We start from the raw sequence: 9419 nt of genomic DNA on the forward strand, positions 1-9419 counted from the left end.
TTTTCTAAGTCATTACATTGCATTTTGCGGGAGCCTGTCGAGAGAACGAAACCCAGAAGCCAAGAGAGCGACGGCCGAGAGAGCAACAGCCAAGAAAACTGATGATGGGGTGGGGTAGTGCTGCTGGGAAAGGGGAGGGGAAAGAGGCAATTTAAGTTAAATTTGTTTCGGATTTTAAAAACTTAAACTGCTGCTCCGATCAATAGGATTTTCGATCAATAGTCAGTCCTGTGGATCAAATGCTTAGGTTTTATTTTTCATTTTGTAGCAGAAGTAAGAGCCTTATTTAATTTCCACCATGGAAGAAAATAGAAAATTACTACAAATTCTGTAAGCAAAGCCAAAATGTTTCCAAGTTAAATATTAATCTTAAGATTCGAACTTTTGACCAAATACGTATGTACATATGTATATTTGGATATGTTTTGATTTGCTTATATGTACAATACATGTACATACATACAATGTGTGTGTATGTTTCTATTCGAAAGTAGATAATGTACTTAAATACAAATAAAATGATTTATTATACCCGTTTATCGATCAAATGTGGAATCTGAAAATAATACGTTACTTTGCTGTTTTTGTATTGGATGCCAATCTTTTACCGTGTGTACAAAGGTTTTCGTTTCATTCAAAACAAGAAATTTGAAAACAACAAATTCCAATTTACAAACAAGTATACATATTTGTGCGCAAATTAAAATTGCATTGATAACATTGTAACTGATAAAAAGTATACAAGCTCACGACTTTTACTTGGATCACTTTCATCCCTAAAGATTATAAAATGAAAGACCGATTTTTAAGAGGATACGGCCACAGCCCAAACCGTAAGAGCAAGAGCAGCCAAATTTTTTCACAGTATTCCATTGGGGGCGTGGGCGCCCACTAAGATCCGATATGTCCCCCCAGTGGCCCCAAACAGCTCCAACATCCATTATTCTGAGCAAAAAACGTTGATGTATTTAAGCTTAACTTCTAAAGTGGTTGGAATTTCGATATTTGGCTTTTTCCAAATTTTAGGTTTTGAAAAGGCCTAATTAGAAATCTAAAAGAAATTTCGATATCCCCCATAATTTGGGGGCTACACTTAAAATTAACTTTTCGATTTAAAAAATCTAAACCGCTGCTCCGATCAAGATGATTTTTCGCTCAATAGTTATTCTATGGCCCAAATGCTTAAGTTTAATTTTTCAAGTTTTTAACATTTTTAAAAGTATTTTTAACGAATTTATTTAGATTTTCTAAGTTATTGCGTTGCATTTTGCGTGAGCCTGATGATGGGGAGGGGTAGTGCTGCAGGGAAAGGGGAGGGAAAGAGGCGATTAAATTTAAATTTGTTTTGGATTTTAAAAACTTAAACTGCTGCTCCGATCAATAGGATTTTCGATCAATAGTCAGTCCTGTGGATCAAATGCTTAGGTTTTATTTTTCATTTTGTAGCAGAAGTAAGAGCCTTTTTTAATTTCCACCATGGAAGAAAATAGAAAATTACTACAAATTCTGTAAGCAAAGCCAAAATGTTTCCAAGTTAAATATTAATCTTAAGATTTGAACTTTTGACCAAATACGTATGTACATATGTATATTTGGATATGTTTTGATTTGCTTATATGTACAATACATGTACATACATACAATGTGTGTGTATGTTTCTATTCGAAAGTAGATAATGTGCTTAAATACAAATAAAATGATTTATTATACCCGTTTATCGATCAAATGTGGAATCTGAAAATAATACGTTACTTTGCTGTTTTTGTATTGGATGCCAATCTTTTACTGTGTGTAAGTTAACACGCGCAAAAAGAATTTGGAAAAATTGCCAAATTGCAGACCGGATCCGACGGCCAACACGCGCAAGGGCGAAACTGCTGATCGCGCATTCCCAGGGCAGTTGCCCGAGGCTCGGTCCCAACACGCCTGCAGCGAGTGATTGTCGCTAGCTGGATACGGAATGCTGACATCGCACTTAGGCGACTGCGCTGCAGCGCAAATAAGGGCTTCATGGTGCGACCGGGACAGACCTTTAAGTTAGTTTAAAACTGAACTCCGCAGCTATAGCTGGCGATCAACATTATAATTAACAATCCATTGTATGAATTAAAATATCTTTGGCTTGAAAAGGCTTAAGTGAAATAAAGAAATACCTTGGTATCTAAATAAATAAACACAACTAAATAACTGTCGCCCAACAGGAATAATTTTCAAAAATCCACCAAAATTAAATTTAAAAAAAAGTGAAAAAGTGGAATCAATTGAAAATCTAGAACCCAATAAAATTAAATCAAATTCCAAAAAGTGGAACGAATATTACAAAAGTGCAAGTGTTTATGTGAACGCAAATAAAACAGAACGCGCAACAAAGTTTGGCGAGAAAACAAAATATTTGCAAGTTTATAACCAAGAGAGGAACGAAAGGGAGCTGCAGGGAAACACCTCGCCCCCTCCGCGGGAATAATATTGAGCAAAAGGGAGCTGTAGGGAAACCCCTCGCCCCCTCCGTGGGAGTAACTGAGCAACAGGGAGCTGTAGGGAAACCCCTCGCCCCCCTCCGCGGGAATAATTGAGCAAAAGGGAGCTGTAGGGAAACCCCTCGCCCCATCCGTGGGATCTACAGCAACAGCAGCAGAATCCAGCAACAATTATAAGAATATTTAAGAAAATGTAAGTAGGCTATTTGTCCGAATTATTATATTAAATAAAAACTCAAACATAAAACCGTTCGCTAAATCTGTGAGAAATAAAACGATTGAACTTAAATAACACTTACCGTGTCGTCTCGTATTTCAAAAAATACACCGGGAGAATTGGTTCAAATTTTTACCAAATATGAAATATTTTAAAACCAAAGTTTTTGTGTAATTTTTTTTTTGGAAGAAGCCAAAATCGATAAATTCACCGAAAGAAATAATATAAAAAATACACAAGATAATATTTTAGAACTTAAAAACATTTATGAATAGTAAATAAAACTTTATATTTCTTAAACAACGTTTTTAATGATATTTGATATTATTTCTCCCCGCTAATTTAATCAATAATATAAAAAAACAACTCTTGATCAATTTTTATGATGACCATATATTTTTACCAATATTAACACATGTCTGATACAGACGAGGACATTTTAGAAGAGTATAGGAAGCTCTTAGAAACCAAAATAAAAAAGCATACAACGAAAGAAAATCAGGATTTTAACGAAGAGGGTAGCCACGCGTCGACCAGTGGGAACACAGGCAAGGTACTTATCCGGAAGAGTGCCTTCGATATAGAAAATCTTGAAACTAGTAGACAGCACAGACAAGCAGAAATGCAGCCAGAACAATTAGCAAATATGGAGGCCGCAATAAATCAGGCACTTCAAACACAGCAGGCGCAATTTGACGAAAAATTAGCCGCAATTATGGGGGAGCTAAATTTACTAAGAAAAACTCCGAAAATTCAAACATTCCAAGAGATTCAAATAGAACCTGAAAAACAATGTAATGAGCCCCTGGACATTATCAAGTCCGTCCCAGAATTCGACGGGAAACAAGAAAATTATGTTTCCTGGAGACAAGCTGCTATCGCAGCCTACAGGGTATTTGAGCCCTATGAAGGGAGCAGTCGCTTTTACCAAGCGGTCGCCATCCTCAGAAATAAAGTAAGGGGACCGGCAGCTGCCGTATTAGCTTCATTTAATACGGTGCTAAATTTTCATGCCATATTGGCACGTTTAGACTTTACGTATGCCGACAAAACTCCGACACACGTAATACAACAGGAATTAAGCCTGTCCAGACAGGGCGACCTGCCCCTACTCAAATATTATGACGAAGTAGAACGGAAGCTAACGCTTCTGACAAACAAAACAATAATGACGCACGACGCCGCCGCGGCGTCTGTTTTAAACACACAATTTAGGAGCGACGCTTTACACGCGTTTATATCAGGTTTAAAAAAATCATTAAAAGTAGCTGTTTTTCCAGCACAACCACCTGATTTACCGTCGGCATTAGCATTAGCTCAAGAAGCCGAATCGAGTAATGAAAGGAGTATTTTCGCGGCCACTTTCGCTCGGCATAACGACGAAAAGACTTATAGGCCAACTAACCAAAACAACCAGCGACAGGCTGGTTGGAAAAATTCACAATACCAAGAGCAAAATCAAAATTCGGGGGCGATCAAAAAAAACCCTCATTTCATAAGACCTCAAAGAGGAGGCAATAATCAAACTGGTTCGTCCCGGCAAAAAATACACACTAATGGGGGAAATAATCAGGGACAAACTAAAACAGAACCGATGGAGGTGGACGTCACCTCATCTCGATTCAGGCAACCCACGACATGGCAAAAGGGACAGTCAGCACGAACACAACAAAAAATCAACTTCATGCCAGAAGAAGAATCTGGTGGAGAAGATTATGAGTCCGTTGCTCAGGCGTCCGCCACGGAAATACAGGATGATCTAGATGCAGATGAGTCTTGTAATTTTTTAGGGTAAAGTCCCTGCTTCCATACGTCACACGTAGGCTAGCAGGAAGAGAAATAAAATTGTTAATTGACACGGGCACCTCGAAGAATTTCATCTCTCCACTCCCGGGGCTCAAAGGCATCGTGGCAGTGGATACCCCATTCGACGTAAAATCAATCCATGGCATTACTAAGATAAATAAAAAATGCCTGATTTCGGTATTCAAGGCTAAAACTCCTTTTTTTATCCTTAGCGCTCTTAAAGACTTTGACGGTATTATCGGGCTCGATTTACTTAAACAAGTAAATGCGAAACTCGATTTTACTGGAAATGTTCTACACACCAATAACGGAACTGAGAAAATTCAGTTTACAAGAGTTGAGAATGTAAATTTCATTAAAATCAATGATGGTGACGTGCCCCCCGCAGTAAAAACTGCTTTTGATAAAATAATAATAAAAAACCATAAAGCCTTCGCCGATCCAGACGAGGCGCTACCTTTCAACATTAACACGGTAGCTACGATAAAAACGGATGGGGAGCCGGTATATTCCAGATCATACCCGCACCCCATGGGTGTAACCGAGTTCGTCAACGCAGAGGTTAAACAACTTCTAGCGGACGGCGTAATAAGGCCATCCAAATCTCCTTATAACAACCCAACCTGGGTTGTAGATAAAAAAGGAATTGACCAAAACGGGTTTAAAAAAAAGCGATTGGTTATCGACTTTAGGAAGTTGAACCAAAAAACAGTGGACGATAGATACCCTATCCCTATGATTTCGACAATACTGTCAAATATGGGAGAGTCCAAATTTTTTACCACTCTTGACCTCAAGTCAGGTTTCCACCAGATAGAACTGGCAGAGAAAGACCGAGAAAAAACGGCTTTTTCGATAAATAACGGCAAATACGAATTCTGTAGACTGCCTTTCGGACTCAAGAATGCTCCAAGTATTTTCCAGAGAGCCATAGATGATGTTTTAAGAGAAGGAATATCTAAGATATGCTACGTTTATGTCGATGATGTTATAATATTCTCCAAAACCAAAGAAGACCATATTAACGATATCAATTGGGTATTACAAAAACTTCTTGAGGCCGGCATGAGAGTATCCCAAGAAAAGTCAAAGTTCTTTAAAAAGAGCGTTGAATATCTGGGATTCATAGTGTCACAAGGGGGGCTGCGGACATCACCTGAAAAAGTGAAGGCTATCAAAGAGTTCCCCCCCCAAAAACTTTGTTTGAACTTAGATCCTTTCTAGGACTAGCAAGTTACTACAGGTGCTTCATTAAAAACTTCGCGGCAATCGCCAGGCCCTTAACAAGTATCCTTAAAGGCGAAAACGGAAAGACGAGCAAATATCAGTCAAGGAAAATTAATATCGATCTTAACAAAGAACAAAGTGAAACATTCCACAGACTAAGAGAAATCCTAGCGTCAGAAGATGTTTTACTTTCCTATCCAGACTTTAAGAGACCGTTCGATTTAACAACGGATGCGTCAGGCTTTGGTCTAGGGGCGGTACTATCGCAAGACGGACGCCCGATAACAATGATATCACGAACACTACGTGATAACGAAAAAAACTTTGCCACCAACGAGCGAGAACTCCTCGCCATAGTTTGGGCACTTAAAAATCTTCGTAATTATCTGTACGGAGTAAAAGACTTACGGATCTTTACCGATCATCAGCCTCTAACTTTTGCTGTCTCAGACAAAAACCCTAACGCGAAATTAAAACGATGGAAAGGGATTATTGATGACCACGGGGCAAAGCTGATTTATAAACCGGGGAAAGAAAATTTCGTAGCAGACGCATTATCTCGTCAAAATATAAATGCATTGGAAGATACAGTAGAATCTGACGCGGCTACCATGCACAGCGAACAATCCTTGACCTACACTATAGAAACAACGGACAAACCGGTAAACTGTTTTAGGAACCAAATAATAATTGAAGAGGGGAACAGTTCATCGGTAAGCACACTCATTTTGTTTAAAACCAAGGTGAGACATATAGTAAACATTTCGGATCATGACAATTTGCTAAATGTGTTACAGGATGTAGTTAATGCCAATGCAGTGAACGCAATACATTGCTCGCTCCCAATCCTGGCAAAAATCCAGCACCGACTAGTAGAATTGTTCCCAGGAACTGTATTTAGACACACGAAATATTTCGTTCAAGACATAACGGACAAAATCGAGCAGAAGGAAATTATATTAACAGAACACAATAGAGCCCATCGAGCGGCTCAAGAAAATGTAAAACAAATTTTAAGGGACTACTTTTTCCCCAAAATGCTTAATTTAGCCACAGAAATAACCTTAAATTGCAAAACCTGTTCTATGGCAAAATACAAACGCCATCCATCCAAAAAGGCTATATCACAAACTCCAATACCAGGTTATGTGGGAGAAATCCTCCATATCGATATCTTTTCCACAGACGGAATCCTCTTTCTTACGTGTGTCGATAAATTTTCTAAATTCGCCACGGTGCAGGCCATCGCATCAAGAGCTATTGTCGACATTAAGGCCCCTATATTACACATAGTAAACTTTTTTCCAAATATAAAAACAATTTATTGCGACAATGAAAGGTCATTAAATTCCGAAACAATAAAATCAATGTTATTAAACAACTTTAATATTACTATTTCGAACGCACCACCTCTCCACAGTACCTCAAACGGCCAAGTGGAGAGATTTCATAGCACCTTGGCAGAAATAGCCCGATGCCTAAAAATAGAACACAATCTGAACGACACCACCGAGATAATCCTTTTGGCTACCAACAAATACAATAAATCAATTCATTCGGTAACTAACGAAAAACCCATAGAAATTGTCCATTCCAAGCCCTCAGAATTTGAAAGGGAAATTAGCAAGAAAATCCAACAGGCACAAGAAAAAACCCTCGACCAAATGAACAAAGATAGGACCCATAGGAACTATCAAGTCGGCGAAAAAGTTTTTCTGAAAGCAAATAAACGATTAGGAAACAAGCTTTCGCCGCTATGCTCAGAGGGAATCATTGAGGCAGACCTGGGGACCACGGTTCTCATTAAGGGGAGGGTGGTCCACAAGGACAATCTTCGATAACGATCCTTACTACGTTTTTAGTTATTCTATTCTTTTCATATTATTTCTAGGTTAAGACAATATCTTTTTATCTTGGCACTAGTGGCTGTTAGGACAGACGCGACGGTGAAACTCAACGACTACACGAACGCAGACTATATCCCGATAGAAGACAACGACATCGTAATCTGGGAGACTTACGGATACTTACAACACGCAACGAACCTGACAACTTACGAGGACTACGTGGACCAGACAGAAGCAATGACGAAAACGTTCACTGACGATCACAGGACTTCGGTAATATTAACGGACCTCCGACACATTCGCAAGTTGGTAGCTACCTTAAAAATCCACAATAGAGCCGCTAGAAGTATTAACGTAATTGGAACAGCCCTCAAAGTTATTGCAGGTACGCCTGACTTTAGCGACTGGGAGCAGATAAAAATCAATCAAGAGATTTTAATGAGAACAAACGAGGGACAAACAGATTTAAATATCAAATTTCAAGAACGCTTAAATGAACTCGCGAACGCGATGAATGAAATTCAAAAATTCGATACAGAAAAAGAAACACACCTTTTGGAAATTATTTTGGCAAAAAATAGAATCGTTATCACAGATTTAGAAAACATTCTTATGGGCTTAACCCTGGCAAAAATAAACATTGTTAGTCCGGCTATCCTGGATAGCACTGACATTGGCGAATTTAAGGACAAACAGCCTATTAACATTAGTCTTGTAGAAATATTAGAAGTATCTAGCATAAGTGTCTTCCAAAATTCAGAAATTCTTCACTTCCTAATTAAATTTCCAACTCCTAAGTTCGTATGTAAGAAGGTAACGGTCTACCCGGTCCAGCACAACAACAAGATCCTAGACTTTGAGAACGGGAACTTAGTCGCCGAATGCCCAACACAGAACCTTAACATCGGCTACTGTAAAGCGACTGTAGGCGCCACCTTCTGCAAGGAACTACAAAACAACACTTGCGCACAGCAAATCGTTTCCGGAACCACTGCGCACTGTCTCACGCTCCCGGGTCACCTAGAACCGGTTACAATAGTGGATCATGGTACCCTCATCATCAACGACGTTAACGCAACCATTACCGATGATCAGGGCCGAGACCAGGGAATATCGGGAACTTACCTGGTGACGTACTCCGACAGGGTAGCCGTCAATGGAACCTGGTTCATAAACCAACTGGGAAGCTCGAAGAAGAAACCTGCAGTATCAGCTATGACCGTAGTAAACATCACTGGTCACCATAACCGGCTAAGTCTTCCATTTCTTCATGAGCTTAGCCTGAGGAACCTCCACCACATTGGAACCCTTAATGAGCGGTACTCGATGAGATCCTTCCTCAACAATTCTCTCATCATACTAGTCGCCATCCTGTTATGCTGCACTATCTGGCTCGGCAAACATTATCTGAAGAACAAACGTCTTGCCAGATCAAGGGCTGCCGATGACATAGAACAGACGGGTCACCGGGACGGCGACCATTTAAAGGAAGGAGAAGTTAACACGCGCAAAAAGAATTTGGAAAAATTGCCAAATTGCAGACCGGATCCGACGGCCAACACGCGCAAGGGCGAAACTGCTGATCGCGCATTCCCAGGGCAGTTGCCCGAGGCTCGGTCCCAACACGCCTGCAGCGAGTGATTGTCGCTAGCTGGATACGGAATGCTGACATCGCACTTAGGCGACTGCGCTGCAGCGCAAATAAGGGCTTCATGGTGCGACCGGGACAGACCTTTAAGTTAGTTTAAAACTGAACTCCGCAGCTATAGCTGGCGATCAACATTATAATTAACAATCCATTGTATGAATTAAAATATCTTTGGCTTGAAAAGTTGAGTTTTTGAA

Source organism: Drosophila rhopaloa, unplaced genomic scaffold, assembly GCF_018152115.1.
Source record: "Drosophila rhopaloa isolate 14029-0021.01 unplaced genomic scaffold, ASM1815211v1 contig_198, whole genome shotgun sequence".
Classification (NCBI taxonomy): Eukaryota; Metazoa; Arthropoda; class Insecta; order Diptera; family Drosophilidae; genus Drosophila; species Drosophila rhopaloa.